At 40.6% G+C, this 20,528-nt stretch overlaps 1 long non-coding RNA gene across 6 annotated transcripts in view; it reads right to left on the bottom strand.

Moving 5' to 3' along the window:
- Window positions 1–20,528, bottom strand: part of LOC104146069 (uncharacterized) — a 488,271-nt gene that overhangs the window by 54,082 nt on the left and 413,661 nt on the right. The gene's annotated exons all lie outside the window — the stretch shown is intronic.

The raw sequence follows: 20,528 nt of genomic DNA, 5'->3' as shown, positions 1-20,528 counted from the left end.
CGAAATAAATCAATGAGCAATTCTTGTCACCAAGAGAGGCAGGCAGTGCCACATGAGGGCATAGCCTGCATTAAAATATTTGCTAGCTTTTTAGACAGGCAATTATCACCTCCCTCGCCTCTGATGTATAATGTCATATTCACACACAAACATGTTCTCTCTCACTTCTGCATTTGCTATTTTAACTGCATTTCTCTAATTGAGCTCTTTTGATGGGGATTAGCCAGCTATTTTAATACAGCAGCTGTGGCAGTTCATCTGGAAGAGATGAGGACCAACAGGGTCAGACAAGCAGTCAGACAAGTTAATCGACCTCTGAATAGGAAAATGATAGAACAGGGAAGTGGTGTGTATTCTGCACAAATCAAAAGCTTTTGTGAGAGCAGCCCATTGAACTATACGCGGTCTTGTTCACCACAGAAAGTCAATAGTAGAAAGATTTCAGGGGGCCGAAGGAACATGCTTTACTGCTGAACCATGTAATTATATCTTACCGGAAATAAGTACCCCAAAGAGAAAGACACTTGTTATGTGTGGATATCTCTGTAGATGAACAGTTGATGTTGTCTTTCCCTTAACAAGCCTAGCAGGCTCTGAAAGAAGTTTTCAGGACTCAGCTTTTAGTAACTGAGGAACTCCCCTTCCTTTTCTCATGCCCAAGCTGGCTTATTCACACCACAACTTCAACAGCAACACAATAGCTTAGCAACAGCGTTACTGACATTACGACAACCCTTGCAGGAGTATGGCTGTAAACAGAGAGGGAAGAAACAGAGAACTTCCTATTGGCCCAGACACAACAGATTGCAACTTAACACAACCTAGCAGGTTTTTTATTAAAAATGTAGTATTACCTTGGCTGTAGCAATGCAGACTAGATGCCTTTAACCAACCAATCAAATAAGGAAAAACGGAGAGTTACGGTTCTGTAAAGATGATTCTACCTCTGATGTTTCACTTGATCTCAAAACAACCTTCTAAAGGAAGACAAAACATCTTTAATAAAAGTACATTTTACCTGGAAGACTGAAAGGCTTCCCAAGAATGATAAAATTGTACATGTTCAATATTAGCATTTATGTTATTGTTCCAAAAAGCACAAAGACAGAAATGTTTAGACATTAAACTGTCAGTCTCTGAGGCAAGGGCTGTATTTTCCATCTCTTTCTATAGTACGTAGCATAATGAATACCATTGCAAGCTAAATAAGGAGTAACTACTTACTTAATTCCAGTACCTACTTAGATGCCTTACAACATGTGAGCAAACACTGAATAAAGCATTTTTTAATATCTAAAATGTTTCCTATCAGGAGGAATTATTCGTTTCTCCACCAGTAACTCCAAGGGAGGATACATAAGCAGAAAAAGCTTGCTATATGTAACTGCTGCCTGGTATGTAAAGATTAAAAATCAAATAAAATCCCATGCATCTTTCAATTGCTGTAGTCTGCTTACACACATTATTCTTGTGAGCACTGAAAAATCAAAATTAGTATCCTAAAATAGAGCATTTCCCCACTTGAACAGTGCTCATCTGTCTGTGTTCATGTTGAAAATCTCTGAAAATGTCTCTAACATCTATTTTCTTGAAATACCCAAGTTGTTCTGAAATTAGTGGGCATTAGCAACCTAAATGATTGTGGAGATCTGTGTCTTAATGTCAGATGAATTCTTTCTACCCTCTTTCAACATTTAGGTCTTTAATGCAGCAGGCTGAATAGTAGTTGCAAATACTCTGCAATGACTGCTGAGAATATGAGACCTTTGAAACGTGGCTTAAAATCAAAACATACTGTACAGTATTGATATACTGAATACATTGCTCATCACTGTGTCCAGATTGTTTAAACACGTTGCTGAAAGAGGCTATTGCGTGAGTACTTCATGCAGATCTGCCAGGCTCTGTTAATGATGAAGCTAAACTGTACTTGATACCATGGATAATACATCTTTTGTTGCTATGTGGGTAAGCACAATAATCGAAACTATTTAGAGTATAATTGGAGTGCTCTATTTTAAAAGGCAATAATCGGGTTTCCAAGGGGACTAACTATGAGGCCTAAAGCCTGTAGTTTATCTCAGTCAGGAATTGGATCATTATGGGGAAAAGCAGAGCACCCATCCAATTCAATTACCTCCATTGTATTACGAATGTAAAAGGGGAAATTGTATTTATCCAAAAAAAGAAAGTTTCCCACTCTTCTCCTTCCATCCCACTTGGAACATACACCGGAAGCACTTAGTCTCCTGCTGATTACAATGGAGGGTTTTGTGCTCAGAAAACTTGCAAGGTTTGTTCCTTCTGATTATCCAGCTACCTCTTAAACTGTTCTTCATCCTACATGATCAAAATGCTGGAGCTTGAGAGACTGTATTCAGCCACCCAGAAAACACACATTTGCAACTCCTTGCTGGTATTTTTGTAATCAACAGAAAATGTAATTGAAAAAAACGCTGCTTGGAGGAAGGCAAAACATTTGCCAAGTGTAAGTCAACTTCTAAAAAATTTGGTCTCTTTGAGGCGACAAAAGTTACTTAGAACTTCCAACTAAAAATGCGGGAGGGAGAGGGGATGGACTGTATTGCCCACTTCAGAAGTTTTTAATTGATATTTTAATATTGCTGTGTTGCTCTGTTGTTCTGTTGTTCTGACTGGATCCACATCCTGAAAGGAGGCCTGTAGCTAGCGGTGTCCCCCAGGGCTCAGTACTGGCTCCAGTCTTGTTCAATGTATTCATCAATGACCTGGATGAAGGCACAGAGTGCACCCTCAGCAAGTTTGCTGATGATACTAAACTGGGGAGAGTGGCTGACACACCAGAAGACTGTGCTGCCATTCAGAGGGACTTGGACAGGGTGGAGAGGTGGGCGGAGAGGAACCTCCTGAAGTTCAACAAAGGCAAGTGCAAGGTCCTGCACCTGGGGAGGAAGAACCCCATGTACCAGTACAGGCTGGGAGTTGATCTGCTGGAAAGTAGCTCTGCCGAGAAGGACCTCGGAGTCCTAGTGGACAACAAGTTAAGCATGAGGCAGCAATGTGCCCCTGTGGCCAAGAAGGCCAATAGGATCCTGGGGTGCATTAGGAAGAATGTTGCCAGCAGGTTGAAGGAGGTGATCCTGCCCCTCTACTCAGCCTGGGTGAGGCCACATCTGGAGTACTTTGTCCAGTTCTGGGCTCCCCGGTACAAGAGAGACATGGCACTACTGGAGAGAGCCCAGCGGAGGGCTACAAAGATGATGAGGGGACTGGAGCATCTCTCCTCTGAAGAAAGGCTCAGAGAGCTGGGCCTGTAGAGCCTGGAGAAGAGAAGACTGAGAGGGGATCTGATCAATGTGTGCAAGTATCTGAAGGGAGGGTGTCAAGAGGATGGGGCCAGACTCTTCTCAGAGGTGCCCAGCGATAGGACGAGAGGCAACAGGCACAAACCGAAACACAGGAAGTTCCATCTGAACATGAAGAAAAACTTCTTTACTATGAGGGGGGTGACACAGCACTGGCACAGGTTGCCCAGAGAGTAGTGGAGTCTCCTTCGCTGGAGATAGTCAAAACCTGCCTGGACGCGATCCTGTGCAATGTGTTCTAGATGACCCTGCTTGAGCAGTGGGGTTGGACCAGATGCTCTCCAGAGGTCCCTTTCAACCTTGGCTGTTCTGTGATTCTGTGATTCTGTAATCATCAGTTCTGTTGCAATGGATTCTAGCATTTTATGGGCCTTGACATCTGCTAGCAGGGTTCACTGTAAAGCTGCATCTGTCTCTTCTTTGTGTTTTCTTAACCTTCTCCCTCTTTATTAACAGGATCCCTTTCCTCTTCTTCCTCAGTGATTTGGATTCTTCAATAATTTAAATCCTGTTTTGGCTTTGTGTATTGGCTGCTCATACCTATGGCCAATCAAATTCCTTAGACCCCATTAAAAACGAATGCAGCTGAACCTATTTTACTATTCTGTTTCAAATACAATCATGTATCTAGGCATGATATGCTGAATTATTGAGTTTTAATCAGTGCGCTCTGCAAATAGTTTGGCAGCTTTATTGGACTACCCAGAAAACATGCTCAGAGGGCAGCACCAATGCGTTTTAGGATGATTTATTGTATAAAGAGAATAGCATGAAGTGTCAGTATTTGCACTGACCTAGTTGGGAAACCCACTCCCTTCTCATCAGAGAAGGTTGTGAAAGTCTGACCATAAGAAAAAAAAAAACCTTTTCCAGGGTATTTTATACATTTTTTTGGTTCTAAATTATTCAGAGCTTCTAAGTAGTGATGCAGTAGCACTGGAGGTCTGACACTTGGCTTTTTTTCTTCTGTAGACTTTAGACTCAAGTGCTGCCTTAATAAACTGTGCCTTCTTACTGAAAAGGAATAGATGGACCAGTTCTTCAGAATAAGCTCCCTATGGCAGCTGGACAAGCCCTTTCCAAATCTTGCAGATTACTGCAGATCAGACTGTGGCCAGAGGACGTCCTGATGATGTACTGCCAGTGGCTCTGGTAGGTGATCAAAACAAACATTCTTCAAGAGGGCCACAACTAATTTTTCATATGCTTCCACTGCGACTCCAGTGCCATACTGCTGAGGCTAGACAGATGTTGCTATCTGAGCTAGCCAGGAAACCCTACCCTGCACTGCAGGCACAGCAGTGACTTCTATTTTCAGTCTGAACATAGCTGGAAAAAAAGCAAGAATCTCCTAACCCTCCTGTTTCACACCCCTTTGCAGATGCAGAGCATTGTGAAATAAATATTATAAAGATTCTTTTTCGACTTTTTGTGGTTGGCAGTCTGAAAGATATGGATTGGGAGCTGATGAAACAAGCACCGCTACAGCAGGCCCCACACAATCTGTTTCCTTTTGGTGCTCTGCCAGTTGGGTCCAGATCTCTAGGAATTTTAGATCTTCAGCCATTATGGAATTTAGCAGGAATTAGACATTGTGCAGTTTGGCTTCACTGTATATTTGTCCATTGCATAGCTTTCTCATACTTCATTTTCATAATTTGTTTTAGGAGCATGAGATTCAAGGAGACACAATGAGCCATCAGAACTAGTTCTTCAAAATGCAAGTAACAGCCATCTAACAAATCACCATGCACCACTAAGTGAAAACATCTCCTTTTTTCTATGCCTTCCATTCAGACTTATGATACATGACTGGATGAGAGGAAGCCTACCAGAATACCTGCCTGATACAATGCTTGATTTTAGTCAATGCTGTTGACGTCTCCTTTCTATGGGAAATAAATTCAAATATGAATTAGCCATCTTTGAAAAAAGTTTGCTATGCAGTTGTAACTGACCCAAACGGATAGGATTGTTTTACTGTAGATGAAGCACCATTTAAGAAATAACAACAGTTCTAATACCATACAGTCCCTGACAACTGCATTTAGCATGGGAAATACCACAATGCAGCCCAATAACGGCTCAGTAAAAGTTTCCTTTTGAATAGCAACCAGTAAATGCCAGGGGCAAAGTTACAAAGCAGCTTGTTAGCAGCTCAAGTGTACTCTAGCCACTTCTTTCGCTCTCTCTCACAACAGGAGGCAATTTTAGACTGCAGAGCACAGATGTGTGTGGCAGATACATCCTTCTTCCTGCATCTTAAATAAGTGTCTGAGAGATTCTGAACCATTAATCTCATCAAAAACAGGTACTCAAATAGGATAAGAAAAAATATAACAACAAAAAACACCTAAGAACTGTTACTAGCAATAAGAACCAAATGGACGCCTCCTGCAGTGAAAAAAAATACTGTCTGCTATTGCTATTATTAATTGGGCTCCTGGAACAAAGACAAAAGGAATCTATTTATCTATGCATTTCTTGCTTGCCCATGCTCTTAGGATCAAATATCAACATCAGGTGCATTCCCTTAAGCATTTTATTTAACTACCCCACCATGCATGTACGAGTAGACAAGCACATCGTCATGGTGGTAACTAATGTAGTCATTTTATATTTTCATGATTATTTTTCACTGATCAGTTAAGCAAGCACAGCTTCTTCTCCCTTGCCTCTCCATGCACAGGCTGGTATCCCAAAGTCAGATCCTTCCTGTCTGTCGAGGCAAAAGCAAGGACGTGTTTAAGCTAGGAGCAAATGGATTGAACCACATTTTTTCCACAGGCAGAGATTCTCCTCCCATCTCTCCAGTCCACTAAAAAAGGAGCCCAGTAGAAGCAATATGAAAATGGGTTGGTTTCAGTGAGTCACCTGCATGAGGTTGGACACAAAGGCATAGCCAGATGGGAACATTTAAGTCTTATGTCTAGGACCTGGGCTTCATTATAAATTACCTTCTGACTATTCATTTTGTGCACCATACACAGTACACAGGCACCAGATAAAGTTTTAAGAGAAAGGAATAGTGTTTTCCAACATAACCCTTGAAAAACGAGGTTAGCCTTTGACTGAATCTCTGCACAGCAATTAGAACAAGCGTTCAACAGTTAAGAAACTTAGACTTTATTCCTGACTGACTGAATGGTCTTGAGAAGGTTGTTCGTTTGCTCAATGCCATTTGCTTCCCCATTTGAGAAAGCTCATACTTAATCCTATATACAAATGCAGGGTTTAGTGACTTGATGTTTATAGAGCACTTTGACATATGCACCCAAAAGGCATTTTGAAAAAGGAAGGTAATAAGGCTGATTGAAAATGCTGAAAATGTTACAGTTTCAGGTGTTTCTCCCCTCAAAGTTAAACTAAAATCAAACTTCTAAAGAATATTTCTCTTTCCTAGTTAGAAATAGTACATTTAAAGTAATAAAAATGTTGCAGAAAAGCTTTATTTCATTTTTTGACCCCCCAAAATTCCATTTTTCAACTACCCTAGAGTTTATCACTATTATCAGAGCTGGAGAAAAGGTTTTCTCTGCGCTTCATTCCTGCAATCACGTTGTCTGTTTGTGAACCAGCAAAAGCCAGTTTTTCTTGAGGTCAGATTTATTCTCCATCTTCTTCCTGCCAAAACAGCTTGTGTCTTATGACACACAACAGTCAAACCAAATTCCAAGCACAGATCTGGATCTGTCCACACAGTGAAACATCACATTCATACATCAAAAGCAAGGTAACCTCTTGTGCACGCTTCCTTGATGCAATTCTGAATCACTTTGCCTTCTGAAAATAACCTCTTTAGAAAAAAAAAAGGGCATATTATTATGCTAGCAAAATCTCTGTTCATTTGCTAACTTCTCTGCAGAACTTTTCACACAGATCTTTCACCAGAATAGCCCTAACAGGCTTTAATGCTTGCCTTCCATTGCATCAAAGTTCATACAGTATTTGATATAACTTACTTATTGCTTCCAGTGTAAGCGTCTTTCCAAGTTGTTTCTTTTAAATGAACTGTTGCTTTAATGCTGTAAATATTCATCAGACATCAATATTATGCCCAGCACAATGCGGTTCAGTGTACCAGTGCCAGGTTTTCATTGACTGCTGCTTGTATGTGCCAGTTTTAAGACAGGCTTTTAATAAGCTCAAAACATATTTCTGGGGTTGGTCTCAAAATGTCTCTAGTGGAATAATCAGGCTTGTATATGGTACAGAGAAAAACAACAAGTTTATTCAAAGTATTCCAGGCTAGACATTCAATCTAAACAATTTCTAGCTTAGCCTCGTTAAGCAAGTCTCAAACTGAACGTCCAGCACGCCAAATCACCTCTGAAGGGTAATTTAGGGCTTCCCTCAGCCATGCCACCATTACTTTTGTAGTGATTGTAGTGTCACATGGTGGGAAGGCCTTGAACTGCTCCCACATCGCAGGCTCCCGGTAAGAGGTGCTGGCTGCTCTCCTGGCCTTCACGGAGCCCAGAGATCCAAGCCCTCCTCCCTGAACTCTTAGCAGGCGTCTTGTACAGACTGCCTGCAGCCCACCCTGCCACCAGCCCCTGCACTGTCCTATGCATTAACTATCAATGGTATCTTCACTGGCAGTTTGAGGCTCACCTCCTGCCCAAAAACCCAAGTGCTGAGCAGTTCCTCACCCCTTGACACAGAGGTCTGAAGGACAACAGGCTTCAGTATGAAGGACCCAAGCAGCAGTGGAGGGCAAGCACATGGCAGGATGAGGAGGAAGGGGAAGCAGGTCAGGACTTTAAGAGTAACAGCAAGACAAGATATAAGATTTCAGTAGAAAGTATAGAACAGCATAACATAGTGGTTGAATGAAGAAGCTATTTGGGAGATGGAACATGAAACTGAATGTGTGCGAGGACTATCTCGTGCCTTTTGACAGCTAACATTAAGAGTCCCCTGGTACTAGCAAACAATCAGTTCTGCTATCATATTCTAACAATTCTAGCAGTTCTGCAAATGATAGGTGAATCAAGCCTGGAGTTTCCTTGGAAGGAAAAGAGAACAGATAAAAAAACAAAGAAAAGACACATGAACAAATGGATTTGTGATTGCTACAGTTTAGTAGGACCTTGGAGACAATGAGCGAATCTTTAAAGAGTGTGATGATTTGGTCACATTCATGGAACACATTTGGTCACATTAATACTCTAAAGCAGAAAAATCTGAGAAAAACATATTTCATCAAAATAGACATTTCAATGAATAGAAACATCAGCACATCAGTAAAGCCATTTGATAGGTACACAAGTTGATTTTCAAGGCTTTAGATTAATAATGAATCCTTAAATTTAACTTTTCCAGACCTGAACTCAAGAAAACAGGTCAGAATTAAGACTTCATCTCACCTAGGGAGATAATTTACATTTTGCTTTTCAACATTTTTTCCACATAGACCAACATAAGTGAAACAAAATATTCTGCAAACCCCCCTTGCAAAATATGAGCCCTTGTCTGAAGTTCAAATGCAAGTGTATTTACCTGGTTCATTTTCATCATCCAGCACATTTCAAGAGCTATGATTTTTGACTCTAGAATCAGTGCTCTGCTTTCTATTATAGACTGAAGCATGGCTCCCATGGGAACATTAATTTCACCTCTGGCAAAGAGATATTTCACAATACATTTTAAACTGGCATAACTCAAATCTAAACAAATAGGACAAACTTCAGTTTTTGCTTTTTTCATACAAGACATACAAAACCTGAAAGAAGCCTGCTATTTATGCAGCCTTTCTATGATGCGGTCAGGTTAAATTTAGATTCTGAAGGTGCTCTGTTTTTCTTATTTTGTATTTTTAGCCCCATCACCACACATACATTAACTCTATCACATATTCTATTTTAGTAAGCATGTGTTATTCTCCCAATTGCAAAATTAGGGAAGCGAGTTTGAAAGGGATTAGATGACTTGCATAAGACCACATAGTCTGCAGCAGAAAAGAACCCATGTCTCCTGAGTCTCAGTCCAGTACATTCCTGTAAGATCATCATCCTTCTGTGCTAGATGTTTTGCCTTATCTATATATGGACACACTAATAATCATAGGGAAGTGCTAGACTTGCACACAAATAAGATAGAATTTTAGGGACTGAAGTAAATAAAAGACCATTTTCCCCAGTAGTTACCTTCTTTTTTTCCTTCATAGGGAAAAAGCAAACATTCATTTGTAAGCTTGAAGTTCTGCAATAAGACCAGTTCCATTTTTTTCCTCTCTCACCTTTTAAAAACCAAACCACATGCTTTTGCCTTGAGTGTACAAGGCTGATCTCCCACTTTAAACACATTCACAGGAACAAGTTCTCTCTTCTGCTTACATCAAAATCCTGAAGCTACTGCTACAAATGAGATAACCGCTTTGGAGAATGGATCAGTCAATCAGGTAACCTTCTCTGTGGCTCAGAAATGTGTGATTAGAAATTGTTTGTTCGGGTGTTTATTTTTATCATGTATTACTGGCTTTGCCTGAGACTGAAATTCAGGATGCCCAGAATTGCTCAGACAGCCTTTTTCTATCTAAAGAAAACCTGAATTTCCTGAACGATTGACAACCTTTACAAACTGATGGATTTTCTCCACAACACTGACTGCTCAGTGAGCTGTCTTCATTGTTTTGCAGCTGTAGAGCAAAACAGGTAAGTGTGCTATTTGCTGGAACTGAAATATCAGTTAGATCCTGTGATAACTTAATTCATACTTTTAATGAAGAATGTCATTTTCCTTTGATGTGCAGGAGAGAAATTGCCCCGAGTATCAAAAATGTTTGCTAAGTTTGCCACAAAAGGCAATCTCTCTTTCTCTTCGCTTTCTGAAGTATTTTCCTTAAAGCAGATGAAGCTTTTGACCTGAAAAACGTTCACTGAGCTTAATGCCTCCTGTCAGACTGTACGCATCTGCCTCTCTGGATAACACAAAATAGAATTCAAGCTGGAAAATACAAAAGTTCTTATGCAGCCTACCTTTTTTTAAATTAAACTCAGGGGAAAGGAATGGGCCAAGGAAAAGGATATGAGGTCATTTAACACTCTTTAATGGCTTACATTGCTCAGACAAGTCTGGGTTGAGGTCTAATTCCTTCTCCTTCTTTCCCTGCTAACTTTCAATGCACTTGTAGCTACCACAGCTAACTGGATCTCAGTGCCTAAGGATGGCAGGCTAGCGCTGTAACACACAGAGGCATTGAGCAAGTTGAAACATTTCAGAATTAGAAAGGACTTAGGGGAATGCTTTTTGACTTAAATACTGGCCTATCCTAACAAATAACAAACTGTGAAGGACTTACTGTCAAGGTTTGGCTTTAGAATCCATTCTGATCTTCTGGTGATGGATGTCAAAGGAACCTGGGTATATTAGAGTAAGTAGGATTTTGGTTGCTATATTTTCTACCTGATCAACTCAGGCTCCTCAGCTCTGGATGAAAATCAGAGCCTAGAATGGCTTAGCTGGCCTGACAGAGCCAAAATCCCAACTCCAGAGCCTAGACCTCCTCAAGTTCTGATTAAATTCACAGTTTTTGGTTTAGATGCATCTCAAGAATAGAGCAGACTCTGCACACAAGTTCTGTAGAGTAGATCCTTGAAAGACTGAATGCAAAGGCTCAGTGCCCATTCCAGCCAAGAGCTTAACCAATGACTATTCCCACCTTTAGCTAAAGGCCATTTGCAGCTCTTTCCATTTGACGTGTATACTATCCACCTTTTGTTTCTGCTCCCTAGGACTGCTTTCTTCTCTCTATTTTCTATTTCTACAAATGTGATTACTGGAAAAGAAAGGATGTTATAGAGGTCAGGAGAATAACTTAGACTCTACAGACCTGTGTTCAGTTTGCTATTTTACTGCTACATGAATTCGGGTAAAAAAATGGATGAGGAAACCTACTGGAAGCACTGAATTTAGTCCCAAGGAACTAGGCAATCACATACATAGTGTTTAGTACAAGAACCATCTCCTTCAATAGAGATCTTGAAACACCTTATAACAAATGTAGCATTATTCATTGGAAAAAAAAAAAAACCAACAGAGCGTGCTCCAGGAAGAAGGATCAGGTCAACTCTGGTATGTGTCATAGAGATTAAGGCTTCTACTTATCACACAGAGATCTATCCAGGAGAAGTGGCGAGAAGCCAAGTAACTACTGTCAGTGAAAAGAGGCAGTTGAATTCAAGAATGGTATTTACTCACCCAAGGGTTCAATTCAGTATGTAATACAACTGGTATGTTACTGAAATAATGAAACCATCCTAGGGATAATTTTACATTTCAAATATAGATGAAAAGTTGTATTTGGCTAAAAGAAATGAGGCACAAAGCTGTTTTGTTTTTTCATTATTGTTTGATATAATGATATATGTTTCTTAAGCATTCTTAGTATTAGGTTTGTGACTTGAGTTTAAAATCGAAAGGATCAAACCAAGATTCTGAGACCCTTAAAATTCCTGCTCATTTTTCAAAGTATGAGCCATTAACATGGAGCTGTGGACAGTAGTTAGTAAACCATCCTTGTACAGAAACACAGCCTCAATTATACCAGCTGCTTTCCGTATCTATTGTAGTGCATAGAAAAAAATTAATTTTTAAAATGCTGAAAAATACAGCCCAAGCCCAGAGTTGCTTAAGTGATTCAAATGAATGTGTCATAATTTGGCTTCCGTAATCTTTTTCTTTGCCTTCTTCTCACACACAAAAGGCTAGAGCCATTTCCTTCTGTTTGAAGAATGTTGTCCTCTGAAATGCATTTTTCCACAATGCAGTAGGCTCTTAATGGTGCAAATAGGATTATGCCACTGGAGGAACAGTTTATCCTGACTTTTGAAACTCTAAATCCAATATTGTTTGAACGATGCTGGCTACTCTTACATTAATCCCCGTCCAAAAGACATTTGGAACTTTCTATCAAAGTACATTGCAAAACAACAGTACAGTCACATGATTTACTACAATTTCTCTGCTCCTTATAAAATAACAGTTAATCGGGCCCCAGACTCTGTATCTCTTTCCACTACCATATAAGTATGTACATATGAGGAACCAAATTTTGGGTTCTCCTTCTTCAGAAAACTCCAGAGTCAGGCTAACATGGCCTCTGTATTCAGACCTATGGGGTGGTGGGCAAGCAGCTGACAACATGGCCACAGCCATTAACTGAGGCATTAGAAGCCTCCCAAAACAAATCAGCTTGTCCAGGTAACAGTTCTGCCAGGATAACTTGTGTGAACTGGAGGCTTCTCCCAGTTCAGTTATGCTGGTTAAAGTGACATCTCATCTTTTCCCTGACTTATATAACCTAATAAAACTTGCCAGAATAATTCTGCTGGCCTGAGTTGGAGCTGTGTAATGTGGGAGTCTTGCATAATTTCCACTGAATGGATCAGTGAAGATGTAATCTGCATGGCACTCAACACTAAGACCTGCCTTTGCTACCTGCATTGCAGGCCAAATTCTGCACTGCCAACCCTAATTCTCAACTATGCTGGCTCTGCCTTGTGAACTACCAAAGTATAAACCCCCAAATCTCCCTGTATAGCCTGCAAACAGTACAGTGGAGAAATGCTTATGCCGTCATTTCCTTCCTGGCTTGTTATAACCTGCATGGTGCAGTGAATGATGCTTTCTAACCGTGCTGTGCCCTCTGGCTGATGCCAGGTCAGTGGTGTCGTCATCGCACCCCATCTACACAAAGCAGATGGTGTGCTGTAATTCAGAGGCTGTTCTGAATGCTCTTTCTGCTCTCTCCAGATGTTCCAAAGCTGCCACATACAGTCCTGGCTGTGCTTTTCCCTTTTGCCTCCCAGAGGGGTACCATTTGAATAGATAAAGGATCTGTATCTTTGGCAAAGACTTCAGGAGTTCCTCAAAGGGAACTCCTTTAATGATTTTCTCCTAGGAGAAAAAAAGAATCACTGCAAAATAGTGTGGAAAACAGGAAATGCAGGATTATAGCAATTGTCTCCAGCCCATCAGAACATCTGAACTCCCTGTTGTTGCTTATAGATCTTATGGCATGCATTTCCCCTTTCTGAGGGTGAGGCATTTAACTGGATTAGTGCAGGTGGGTAACTGCACAACTGCAAAACTGTCTCTTAGGGAATCGTTTTACCTTCAGTGCGTTAAATCCATTTCTACTACAACTAAATTTGGATCTAGTTCTGAGTAGGTGTTGTAGCACTTCCTTTTCAGTCAAATTCATGTTTATGGCCTAGTGGACAGGAGGTGTACTCACTGGTCTCTTTTGAGGGCAGAAGATACAGGATGTGTGTACGTGCTCGTCTGTGTCTTGGGGGATTCTCCACTATTTCTATTAGTTGGTCGTAGGAGTGCTAGTACCTCACATTTCCTGCTCACCCCTGAACACTACTCATTCCTCGCCAATCCACCCTCCCAGGTGGGCAGTGCCTATCAGCTTGCATAGCAGTACAGGCAGAGCCATCACCAGGGAGGGTGATGGCTCACAACCAGGCACTTACTGCCCTGGTTGAGTCTACTCTAATCACTTTTTTATTTTTTCCGCTTCTCTTTTTTTCTCCATACCCTCTGAAAATGTAGTATCCTAAGTCAGATTTGCTGCTCCACCAGCTGCACACTATGCGCAAATACTGCAGTTCACGATCCCTATAGCGCAGCTTCCTATTTTCTTCCAAGCTCACCATCTTTGTGACTTCAGTTCCCAGAAAGACAGATAGCTCTGCATAATCTCATGTCGCCTTTCTTCCTACTCGCAGGCCTCACCCTTGCCTCCTCTACTTCGCAGCACTTCCTTTGCCTCCTCCTAATAGTTCTCTGCTTTTTCTCATGTCATTTTCATGTTCCTGATTATCCTGAGTATCTGCTTCATTATCTGAGCTTCATTTCTCATCTGATTCAGTGCTCCTCATTGTTGTGTTTGCACCTTATCATTAGTCTTTGGGTGGTATCTGTCTCACAATGCTAGACTCTCAGGTCACAGATCTCATCTTCCTCCAGTACATGTAGCACCTGTGGTGTTATATAAATAATCCTAATGGGCACTGTATCATATGAGCTATGTCATACAGCCTTGACCATGCCAGAGCATTGATTAAGATTTCTATTCACAGCACCAGCCCTCTATCTATTCCCCTCTTCTTAGCACACTATTTTGCTGCTGAGATACACAGATACACAGTGTTCTTCTACACCTCAACTCCTGCATATTTTCCCACTTTTTTTTTTTTCTCATTTCCTCAACCTTTTGTGCATCAGCAAAAAGACTTTAAGGAAAACATTGCAATTAGTGCTTCCTCAGATGCACTCATCTACAGAAAGCATTCATTGCTGAGCCTGTCTTCTGCAGGGGAGTAACTTAATGCCTCCTCTTACCATATATATTTATCTCAAGTTAATTGCCAGAAGTGGTAAGCTCTGAGCATTCTGCATTGTACTCATGATCTTACAAATATTTAAGATGATGGACTATGTGGGTGTGACAGCTACCAGTGAATCAAATATGAAACAGGGATTCTCAGAGCTGGAAACAAGAGTACATGAAAAAGCCTGTGCAGATGCGATCTTGAAAAAGATCTGAAATTAATACACATTCAGCAGCTGATGACAGAAGATCCTGTTTAGTCTTATCAGATCCATCTTTATGCAATAAGATCTTTGTTTGAAGATGCAAACAGTTCTCCCTGCTCCCATTTGAATGCGTAGTAGAACAGCGGCTAACATGCAAAGTGAGGTACACACCACTCAGTGTCATCAGTGTGTTTTTAACATCGTCACTGGGACCCGAAAATAGGACTGTGAGATATCCACATGACAAAACAGAATATGACAGCTTTGTGTGTCAATTGGTTTCAACTTGTCTCTAGAGAGCAGAACAAGGATGAAAACTTTGGCCTTCTCCTGACAGAAATTCTAATAATAACCATATTAGCACTATGAATCACAATGATAGTTGGGTTCATCTTGTGCAAGGCACTATACAAACAAAAGCAATTCCATTTCCAAAGAGCTTACAGTCTCAAGTCTTCGTTCTATAGTCACGTAGCCCTTGAAGTCAAATGGTTGACCCCGCCTCGTGTAAGGCTATGGACTATCACGTATTAGCAGGACAGAGCCCAGAAAAATAGGTGTTTATTACTGATTGGCCCTTATCACTAGTATGTTAATTCCTTATAGATATTGGAGGATGCATGTGCTGTGAGGAAAGACACAAGTGCTAGAACAGTGGTGGTGTGAATCAACAACCCATTGGGCACTGTGCAAGAGAAGCTTTACAGGAAATATTGCATCTATGCATATATTGTGTTGACTTTCTCACCAAGCTCTTCCTAACAATGTTTGTGGTGTATAGATTGCTGCAAGAAGCCAGCTGGCTGCCATCTGAGAGCAGATGCCAAGTGGCTGTCAGATTGTCATCTTGAGTTTTAGTGCTCTACTCATCTTTCTCTGAATTGGCTTTTGGCCTTTTTTCCCCGGAAAGAGTTGTGCCTGAGCCAAACAACCTCAAATTTATCTCCTGTAAAAGAAATGAAAGTATGAGTCACTATTGCTTCTGCTGAAATAACCTATAAACCAGAATTTCAGTGCTTTTTTTTGTAGTTACATAACATCTCTCCTGAAGTTCCTAAGAGAAATCTCAGAAAAACACATAGCAGCCATCTCAGACTGTTTACTGATTCAATCTGTTCTTTATGTAATTAATTAGAAAAGCTGAGAGAAATATAGTTTTTCAGTTCCTGAGTTCTTGCTGCTCACATTTTAAATTTTAATACAGGGGCTGGTTGCATATGCTCTGTCCTGGAGAAATGTCAATGGTTTATTCAAAGATGCAGGACAAAAAGAAATGAAAATTTAACTGAAAAATCCTCAAAAACTGTACAGTAAAAAAAGGTTAGAACAAATTTTTTTATGAGGGAATCAAATCATTTTTAGATGTCTCACGTTAGGCAATTCAACTCACTAGTCTTGTGGGAAAATGCTACCCTTAAGAGTTCTGGAGACCAGAATAGAAAAAAGTTGTTACTGCAGGTGAAGCATGAAGATATCTGCTAGGAAGATACTTATATAAGTGGAAAAAGCATGTTTTCCGTAAAACTACTTGCTAAATAAATATGCAAGGGCATAGCAAAGACATAGTTCCAAGCATCTTGTGCCATCATGTAGGAGTTCCATTCTCTGTGTTATTGTGTGACCATGTGAAATCAATCATAATTATGTTAAATCCCATTAAATAGAAGCCCTATCCTGGATGCATATTTGTTATACCTTTTCTAAATCTGCTAAAAAACTAAAAATATTTGTTTGTTTCTTTTTATACTTCGGACATCCATGTTTAACTTCTCCTGCCAATAAAATATTATTAAAGTTAAACTCACAACAAAAATGTAAGCAGTTGCTTCTATCCTGTCAGACTGGATTGGTACCAGAATTCTGGTTGACAGCAAAGGGAAAAGGTTCTCAAATAACTATCCCAAAGCATAGTGTGTTCTTATCACCCCTTCTAGCATGAACGAGAGCATTACCCAACTTGTAAAGAGGACAATCAATCAGATGCATGATTACGCTTGTCTGTTTAAGAGTTACCTAGGAGTTACCTTCTTTCACAGGTTCACTTAAGTTCCCATGGATGTTCATCTCAGAATGTGATTAAGATGCTATTTCATATTTCCTGGCTTAGTAATAAATGAGAACCTGCTAGGCACCACCCTAATCTGCTGGAAATTCTCAGTTGATATGGCTACAATAATTAGGAACTTTTTTTTCCCCTGAGGAAGAGGATAAGGCCCATGGAACTGTATAGAGGAAAGATGTTTTATAGACACTCCGAGTTTACAGAAACAGACAAGACAAACACAAGAATCAGAGCAAAGGAAAGCACATACAGCATTGCAACACCTGAAGAAATAACCACAAAAATGTTAATGAACTTGTACATTCTTAACAATACAGAAAGATCAGTTCAGTCTGTGCTGCCTATTCCCATACAACTCAGCTGGTGCTGAGGAAACGCTTTCATTTTTAGGTCTTTTCAAGGAGAGGAGGGCTGATGTCCTGACATGGCAAAAAGCTTGGGATACTGCCAGCACTTGGCTAAGTAAGCCTTTCTCTATTGTTCATGTGGTGAAAAATGCAGGCTTGGATGAAGAACTCCTGATGTCATTTTGGTAGCAGCTACTGGAAATTAAAATGTTAACCTGAGACAGTGAAGGAGAGCAAAGTACAGTGTCCACTGTAGCAGCATGCTTTTTCCAGGGCATCGATGCCTGGGATAACAAAGGTTGGAGGCTCCTGGAACAGACATTGTGGAATATTTGTTGCTTGTCTTCATACTTTCCTTAAGCGCTGTGCTAGAATTTTTTGAGATATATAAATAAAAATGTTCTCTCATGTGAAAGAGACAACTGTAGCAAAATCAGGCACCTTTTCTTTTACCACAGAGCTTCTAGTAAGTTTGCATTTCCAGGAAAATTTTAAATAACACCAAGAAAGAAACCAAGGCTTTTTAAACTGCAATTGGGATTAGAAGCATTGCTGCAGTGGCAGTGGGAAGCAGATGTCTTAATTACTGTGCTTAAAGGTATAGAAAGTCAGCCAGAAGGAAGTGTAAGAAGCCAGGGTGTACCCCGTCCAATACCAAGCCAAATAAGGTGTCAGAAGAAAGTGGAGGATGAGCAAAAAAAAAAAAAAAAAAAAGACATCAATCACTGCAATAGGAGGAAATGTTCCAAGGAGAAGGTAAGGCATCCCGTAGCTGCAAGTACACATCCTGTTGGCTCTTGACAGTTCTTCATCTTAATTTTGCATCTTATTACACACCTTTGGCAGGTTAATAAAACAAAAGCAAGGTAATTGTCAGTGCACCACATGGGCTGGCTGCTCCCTGTAAGTCGGTATCAGCAGGGGCTCCTGGTGGTGGCAGAGGTGGGCCTCACCATCAGGGTTCGTCCCATTGCCCATGAGGGAGCAGGGCAACTGGGGACAATCTGGTCAGCCCCAGCCCTAGGCAGTGGGCACTGCCACAGAGATGGGGACAGGATGAGGCCTATCTGGGCAGTTGCCTGCAGCTTGGGGTCAAGGTTAAGGATGGCAGAGCAAGTGGCCAGGCAGGGACAAGGCTGTGGTGGGGCTGGAGACCAGCACTGCTACAACATTGTGGCTGATTGATGTGGTGGACTGGTAGTCCTGGGCTGGATTGAAATGGGGCCTTGAGCTGAGGCAGGGGTGGGGGAGGCCCTGGGAGGGGTGGACATGGACAGGAAAGTCTGATAGTGCCCTCAGGACGCTGAGGGTAATAGCTGTACATGTACCATGTTGGATCGACTCAGAAGCATCCAGGAAAAACAGGTTCTTATTCAGGACAACACATATGAGTTCAGTAGTAAAACACAATTTCAGTGCAACATATCAGATAGTCTGAAGAGGACAAAAATATGTCTGGCCAGTGTTCGTTGAAAAAAAAGAACAAAAATAGGTATGGATTTGTTAAAAATGATTTGGACTTCTATTTTTGACAAAAACAATTTTATGTTCTTTTAATTTACTGTTTCTAATCTTTATGTATTGTTTTCATTTGAATTTCTCTTGCTCACCTTAAAACAACTCATTTTTATAGGAAGTTTGTGTCATCTGGCCAGACTCTCTGAAATGCACATTTCTCATGAAAATTTGAGTTTCATGTACCTATGAAATGTAAAAGGTTTTCCAAGAGAAGGCATCTTTAAAGAAAACATGGAAAAAAGTTAATCTATTTTCAACAGAAATCTTTGAAATATCAATTTTTAACAATTCAGTTTGGCCTGCAAAGAAATAAATGGAACGGTAGAAGAGAAAAATCTCTTCATGATTGGTCTCCAGGAGTTAAAGCAATATTCACATTAAACAGTAAAATATTACCTTAAAATATGTGAACCGGTCCAAGACTGTCAGCAGAAACAAGAGCTGACAAAGTGCCAATATGCTGCAGAGAGAAGGAGCTGCTAGTGCATGGGGTTAAGGGTACGCTATTATTTTCAAGTATTCATTGTACTGTCCTTGAATTTATGGCACATGGAAAGATTGGCAAGACCATAAGCCCCTAGCCATCAATAGCCTACCTATTCTACAGTGCCATCTCCAGTCACTTTCTGTTTCAAATGAGCTGCTTCCTGCATAGAATACAAATGCCAAATAACACCTGTTTTGAATTCAGATGCTTTATGCTACTGAAAAGATGCCACTGAGATCCTCAGCTGGGAAGTTTTCACACAGCCTTGACAGAATGTGGCTGGAGACATCCCACCTTTGACTTAGATAGATGAATAGACATGCATAACAGAGAAATAAAGTTTATACCACTGACTGGCACAATAGGTACATTAAGAGCAGTAACAGAAGGGGGACATCACACAGGAGCAGTGAAAGTGCAGACAGCCTAGGAAAACAGAGGTAGTTTTATAGGAGGTAGGAAAGCCAGGAGGGACATTGTCCTGCAATTTAGGATTCTTTAAATATGACATTCACACTTTGGAAAAGAAAGGAAAGGAAAAACCTATTACAATCCCTTTATCATGGTTCTGCTTTGTCACTATCTGTACTTAACGGTGCTGTGCATTAGTGGCAAAGCAACCTTACAAAGCACAGACAGAACTTCAACAGGCAGGAAATGGTTAAGGCAGTCAACACAAGTTATCCTATCACATAAATCACATTGGTAAAGGGTGCCCTGCTAGACTAACACCAGTGAGACTACCCATGTGCTCAGGGTTTGTATACGAGCATTTGAAAATCAAGCTTTTATCCTGCTCTCACTTGCACAGTTGATTTGAACACTGGTGTCACTGTAGGGCTGGATGAGTGTAAAGAAAGGAAAAGCACCCCCCCCCAACCTTAGAAAAAACAGCTTTCAATTTATGGAAATATAAAGGCTTATGTCCAACAAAGCATTTGGGATCCCATCTCCTCTGCAGGCTTTTAACTCCTTTGCAGATTCCTAGTTTCCCACTGATGCCAGTAGTATCTCATTGAAAACTAACAGCCTAAACGCTTTATTGGATTTGATCCAATGTTCCTGTTGGTTTCTTGTCCCATGACTATATTTTCCAGTCAGTGCTAATTTAAATGACTTTTTATTATCTCCATGCTAATTCCAAGCTTCCAGTTAAAGCAGCATGTAGTCTGCAAGCAGGAAGAACAAAATATTTCCCAGTAATGGCTACTTGGGGACTA

This window comes from Struthio camelus, chromosome 2 (genome assembly GCF_040807025.1).
Source record: "Struthio camelus isolate bStrCam1 chromosome 2, bStrCam1.hap1, whole genome shotgun sequence".
NCBI classification, from domain to species: Eukaryota; Metazoa; Chordata; class Aves; order Struthioniformes; family Struthionidae; genus Struthio; species Struthio camelus.
Note: the sequence above shows the minus strand (reverse complement) of the source record. Positions and strands in the feature narration are given on the sequence as shown.